The sequence below is a fragment of the Triticum dicoccoides genome, chromosome 3B (genome assembly GCF_002162155.2).
Source record: "Triticum dicoccoides isolate Atlit2015 ecotype Zavitan chromosome 3B, WEW_v2.0, whole genome shotgun sequence".
NCBI classification, from domain to species: domain Eukaryota; kingdom Viridiplantae; phylum Streptophyta; class Magnoliopsida; order Poales; family Poaceae; genus Triticum; species Triticum dicoccoides.
The window spans coordinates 249,584,511-249,591,501 of NC_041385.1; positions in this window are offsets into that span (position 1 = coordinate 249,584,511).

Genomic DNA, 6,991 nt, shown 5'->3' on the forward strand with positions numbered 1-6,991 from the left:
TAGCAGCAATGGTCATTTGATGTCCATCCAACGGATGTCATGCTTCTTCAATCTCGGATATTCTTGCTTCAGCCCGCCAAACCACTGCCGGCGGTACTGCCTGCTACCGCCTCCCGTTGCCGGCTGTGCTGCCGCGCAGGACTCACATGCCCACCCTACTTCCATCGTTGTCCAGTCCATTCCTCTACTCACCAACACCTCCTGTATTCTCCAGCGACGACAGCCTCACACCGTAGCTGAACCAGTGAACCCTCGTACTCCCCTTCACGTGGGCATCCACCTGCCTCGTCTTCCCTGGCTCCACGTCGTTCCCCTCCTAGGCCTCGCCATCGTCCACCGCATGGGTGTTGTCCGCGTGGCATGGTGAACGTGGTTAACGAATGATAACCATCAAAAGAGGACTCTACGCGCTGAGGCTGGCAGATGAACCCAGCAGCAACATCTTCATACGCAAGGAAGTGTGTCCATATTACGGGCAAAAAAATGAATCCTCCCCCCGATAGCTCGGACCCACCATCTATATCTTCGCATGGAAGGAAGTGCGTCCTTATCCTCCCTGACAGCTGGGACCCACCCGGTTGAAGCATACACAGCATTGTCTATCTGGTCGATCGGTCTCTCTACAACGATGAATCATGGCCGAGCAAGCTGCGACACATGTAGTAGTAGAGCCCCCGACGTAGCAGTTCAGGCAGTCCCTTCTAGATCGTGTACACGTACATACAACCACATGCCAAAAAATACGATCACATACGTACATACGGGTGGGATCTCAAAAGCCTAGCTACTAGTACATACGTACGGCCAGGATACATGTACATGGAGAGCCAACGGACGGCAGCAACGGCGTCCTATTCATCGGAAGCCAACCGGCTGGGTCAGAACGGAGAAACTGATCGTGTTCATCGGGAGGCAACGGAATGCGTCGTGTTCATTGGGAGCCAACCGGCTTGGACAGAACAGCTGAAACGAGGTCTGGCGTACCGCAGAATGGAGGGAACGACCTTCTATTCGACTGTGTATGGTCGAAACGGGGTCCTATTCATCAGGAAGGGTCTGGCGTACCGCAAAATGGAGGAGACGGACTTCTGTTTGAGTGCCTACGATCGAAGCAGGGTCTGTTGATTGGGAGGGGTGTGGCCTACGTTTAAAACAGGGTCCTGTTCATCCACTGTCTACTGCCTCTCTCCATCCTCCACGGGCTAATGTTCATCCATCGTCAACTTCCTCCAGCCTCCACCTGCTATTGTCCATCCACCACGTCTTCCTCCTGCCTCCACGGGCTACTATTCATCCAGCCTCCACCAGTACTGTTCAACCAATCCTCCATGGGGTCCTATTCATCCACCCCCAACCGGCTCGGGTGTTGCGGCCTCCTCGACCGGGGTCTTGTTCATGCAACGGCAACAGCATACTACCACGGGGTCATGTTCATCCAACCCCCAACAACAGTAACTGTTCATCAAGAGGCAGGTTCGATCGGCTTCAGTTAGTAGCAGTAGAGAAGGAATCGCTCGGGTTCAGTTACCAACCAAGGGATCGACCGCTCATATTCGGTAACGTAGCTAGTGCAATCACTCGGGTTCAGTAAGCGAACGCCTCACTCGGGTTGAGTTAGAGCCCAACATCTCGCACACATGCGCAAACCTCCATGCATCGCTCGGCCCCGACCACCCATCGTAACCGGGAACTCCCCAAATTTTTCCTTGCCCTTGCTTCTACCATGATTTTTTCTGTCATGGACGGCCCAAAGAATGTCATGCAGGTGCATCCCCGGCCCGCCCAGGATGAAAATCCCATTTTCGGTCATGATTGTTTGTCATAGAAGTAGGATCCCACCACATCTATGATGATACATGCTTTTGTCACAATTTTCGTCATAGAAGTGTCATAAGCATGACAATTTTTTTTCGTTCGGGCCAAAATGTCACAGATGTGTCTTTTTTTGTAGTGTCTCCTAGGTTGTGAAACCAAGGCTATGGAGACCAAAGCAATGGAAACCAAGGCTATGGAGACCAAACCTCTAATACCACTTGTAGGATCAAAAGTATGTCTAGAGGGGGTGATTAGACTACTTGACCAAATAAAACCTAACGTTTTCCCAATTTTAGTTGTAGACAAATTTTAGTAATTATAGCAAGTCAAGTATTACCCTGCACATGCAATTCTAAGAGTATAGCAGCCGAAAGTATGACATTGCACATGTAAGTAAAGAAGGGGTTTGGAGAAGGCAAACGCAATGGTGACACGGTTATTTTTGGCGTGGTTCCGATAGGTGGTGCTATCGTACGTCCACGTTGATGGAAACTTCAACCCACGAAGGGTAATGGCCGCGCAAGTCCATAGAGGGCTCCACCCACGAAGGGTCCACGAAGAAGCAACCTTGTCTATCCCACCATGGCAATGGCCCATGAAGGACTTGCCTCACTTGGGTAGATCTTCACGAAGTAGGCGATCTCCTTGCCCTTACAAACTCCTTGGTTCAACTCCACAATCTTGACGGAGGCTCCCAAGTGACACCTAACCAATCTAGGAGACACCACTCTTCGAAAGATAATAGATGGTGTGTTGATGATGAACTCCTTGCTCTTGTGCTTCAAATGATAGTCTCCCCAATACTCAATTCTCTCCTACAGATTTGGATATGGTGGAAAGATGATTTGAGTGGAAAGCAACTTGGGGAAGGCTAGAGATCAAGATTCTTGTGGTTGGATTGGAATATCTTGGTCTCAGCACATGAGTCGGTGGTTCTCTCTCAGAAAACGAGTAGTGGAATTTGTAGGCACGTTCTGATAGCTCTCTCACAAATGGAGAAGGGGGTGGAGGGGTATATATAGCCTCCACACAAAATCTAATTGTTACACACATTTTACCAAGCTCGGTGAGACCGATCTAGTTCAAAATGTGAGCATTAGGATTTTCGGTGGGACCGACATGATCAACTCGGTGGGACCGATGTGCTAGGGTTAAGGCAAAACCTCATCTCGGTGTGACCAATTGCATGAACTCGGTGAAGCAACCTTGTATATCCCACCATGGCCATCATCCACGAAGGACTTGCCTCACTCGGGTAGATCTTCACAAAGTAGGTGATCTCCTTGCCCTTACAAACTTCTTGGTTCAACTCCACATCATATCGGAGGCTCCCAAGCGACACGTAACTAATCTAGGAGACACCACTCTCTAAAAGGTAATAGACGGTGTGATGATGAAATCCATGCTCTTGTGCTTCAGATGATAGTCTCCCCAACACTCAACTCTCTCACACAGATATGGCTATGGTGGAAGAAGTATTTGAGTGGACAGCAACTTGGGGAAGGCTAGAAATCAAGGCTCAAATGGTAGGAATGGAATCTCTTGACCTCAACACATGAGTAGGTGGTTCTCTCTCAGAAAATGAGTAGTGGAAGTGAAGGCACATCTCTTATTGAGTAAGAGGGGTGTAGGGGTATATATAGCCTGCACACAAAATCCAACCGTTACACACTTTTGACTCAATTCGGTGGCACCGATCAGAAGTCTCGGTGGCACCGACCTGTGTAAAAGATATGAACGTTGGAGGTCTCGGTGGGACCGACTGGAAACATCTCTGATGGACCGATGTGCAATGGTAGGGCAAAACCTCATTTTGGTAGCACCAATTGCATCATCTCGGTAGGACCAAAGTGAAGAAATAAGGCAATAGAAAGTTGGAAAGCCATCTCGTTGGCACCGATTGCATCATCTTGGTAGGGCCTAAATAATTGCAACAGATGACAAAGAGTTGGCAAGGCCATCTCGGTGAGACCGAGATCCATATCGCTGGATCCGATTTGTTAGGGTTTGACAATGGCAGTGTCTAGAAGAACTCAGTGGGTCTGAATAGGTATGTTTCGGTGGGACCGAGTTGGATTGTAGGGTTTAGGATGGATTTGAATAGAGAAAGTGGTCGAGAGTTTTCGGGCAATATCACTAAGTACTTGAGCAAATAGATCATCATCGAAACCTCATCCCCTTTTAATAGTATTGGCTTTCCTATGGTCTTAATGTGAACTTGGATCACTTAACCAATAAATGTAGAGTCTTGAGCTTTTGCCAATCCATGTCCTTAGCATTTTGAGGGGTCCAAAATCACTAGTCCTTACCATGTCAAACATTGAACTTCCTGAAATCTTTAACTTGAATGGATATTAGTTCAATGAGATATACTCCCTCCGTTCCTTTATGTAAGGTGTATTATTTTTGGCATGGTAACCAAGGCACATAATTATAGATATGTTTGGACGAAATTACCCCTGGCCAATTATTGGTAAGTGGCAAGTAAATTAGTAACTCCAGGAAAGTAAGAGATACATGCAATCGATAGAGAGATAGTTTCCTTGTTTTGCTACAAGGAGAGATACAAACAATTAGGACAGAGATACTTTTCTTATTTCTACAGGGCTAACAAGGGGATTATGAGGAATTAGAAGAAATGCATCTTACATTATGGAATTTTATCAAAAAACAAATACACCTTATATAAAGGAACAGAGGGAGTATGTTGTTATGAATTACCAAAGCCACTCGAGGATTAGTTTTTCAAATATCCAGTCACACATGCACTAAATCTGCATACACATATGAGATACAAGATCCAAATCAAACAAGAGGAAATGGCAAAAGAGGTAGATAGTTCTTCCCAATCTCTAGGAGAGAGGGGCCTTGAATCCAAGATGGATCTTCCCATAAAAGGGCCTTGAATACTCTAGGGATCTTCTCACATGGAGGCCTTGATCTCCATGGGATAGGTAGGGGAGGAGCCGAGCACTGTAGTTCATCCCATATACTTTGCTGACCCTAAGAGAGTGGTGGGGGTCGTCCACTTATAATCTAGGGTGAAATAAAGAGGTAGGTGGGGAGATACATGGCCACTTGGTCGTGTTGCATGCATGCAAGGCCGGATGATCTAGGTGGCCATTCAGGTGATCGGGGTGGTCATCCAGATGATCCGGCAGGGTCGTTCTATGGTCGTCAGGCTGAATGTCTGGGAAGTCTTTCAGACGTCCAGGCATCTTCCAGATGATCTAGGAGTGGTCCTGGATGATCCAACTTTGCTGGTTCCTTGGTACTTGAGCATGCAAAGTGTCTCCCCTTGAGGTAGTAGTCATGTCTCACGTGGATCAAAGCGGAATTCAATAAGGAGGTAGTTCACCTCCGTTTCAATAGCACGTTTGCAAGCTCTCATCATAGGGTGACTTGGCATTTTGGAGGTTGGTGTAGCGTCCATGGGGATGATCATAAGATACTCCACATCATGATGACATGTTGTGTGATCATGCACAACATGATCGTCGAGGATGAGGGTGATGATACTATGGCAACTCTAGAACTGAGAACATGGGTGACCCTATCGAACTTCCAGACTAAATCCAACCACATTTGAAGAATTTATTCAAATGCATCAACAAATTCGGCATCGACCAACTCATGAGCAGCTGAAGGAAGATCTGGTTGAGCATCTATGGGCAGTTAAAGGGGACAACAATGTTGGAATGTAATATTTGAACTTTTCAAAATTTGAAATACTGCCGCATGTGGCTATTTGAACGTATGTACTCTATGCATGCAGCTATTTGAACGTATATACTCTATGTATGCGGCTATTTCAAATTGTGGACTTCTTAAAAAAATTAGGGAGGTCGGATGTATGCGGGCAACATTAAATGGATGCCTCCCGTATCCATGTCCTTATTATCATATATAATGCAACCCTTGATGGGTTGATCTCCATGTGAATCAGCATGCCAATAATTTCAGATACATTGGCTGGATTCTTGATGCAGAAGACAAAATTTCCATTTCATGTGCATCTTTATTGATCGCCGAGACACACAAATTTGTTTCTTGTTTTGGAGTTAAGTATGATACTTTCAGGAGCTATTTTGATTTAATCTTATATTTATGAACACTCCATGGAGGTTGCTGTAACACCCCAAAAATCAAACCAAAATTTTGTGTTATTATTGACTTTGGACTCTCTCCCAAACTTTTTCTTATGAACTTTGCTTTGAAAGTTCATCTCACCCTAGTTAAACCTGGATCACATCACAACCAAGACCAAACCAGCTCAATTCCCAGTCAACTATAAATTGAAAACCTAGCTCTGACTGCCACAAAGGAACCTCACTTTCTTTGTTGAGCTAGATCACCGCAATATTTGAAGAGGCTCTCCACCCCATATGGATCAAAGGAGTGACACAATATTGCTAAGATCCATGCAATATTTCTCTTCCAGAAGTAATTCAAGTTTCTGCCACATTGGGGAAATAAATCTAAAGAATACTTTGGCACCGTGGAGAATCATGAAATTAATTGGAGATGATAAATGTGCCTATGGTAAACTCTGGTAAAAATATTGGCTCAATTAGGTCAAGGAAAATACTTGAATTAATTGCTAAAGCCAAACTGACCTAGGTTGCTGTTGTGAAGGAACTGCCATTTTGGTAGCCCTGAAAATTACCAAATAATTTGGGCTGCACCTAGTAGTCAAACATGACCACAATATATCACAAATTTGGTCATTCACACCCACACAAAATCACAGGGCTAAGTTTGGTTTTCTGCCCTAAATTGCAAGTTGTGAAGGAAGTGCAAGCTAGAAGGATCTGTTAGAGCCGAAATTTTGTGGAGAGCTGAACCTCAGTGAGTGACCACTACTAGACATGGATATAGAACTTTAATCACAACAACTTGCACTGCATCAAGCCAATAATATTGTTTTTTGAATGGAAAAATGGATGAAGCACTCCACTGTTTCATCTTGGGTAAGATACAATCACATACACACACTAATTGACCATCAACGCACCTCCTAGAAATTGTTTTTACGCTGGAAACTACTGGCACTAGCATTGACTCTCCCTCGCGCCCACTGTGTCCCGATCCAGGTCGCAAGATGCTTCCGTCCATCCCCGCAAGCTAGCGGCTAGGCCTAGCCCTGCTGCTCTGCCAGCCAGCAACCGCTCAAATG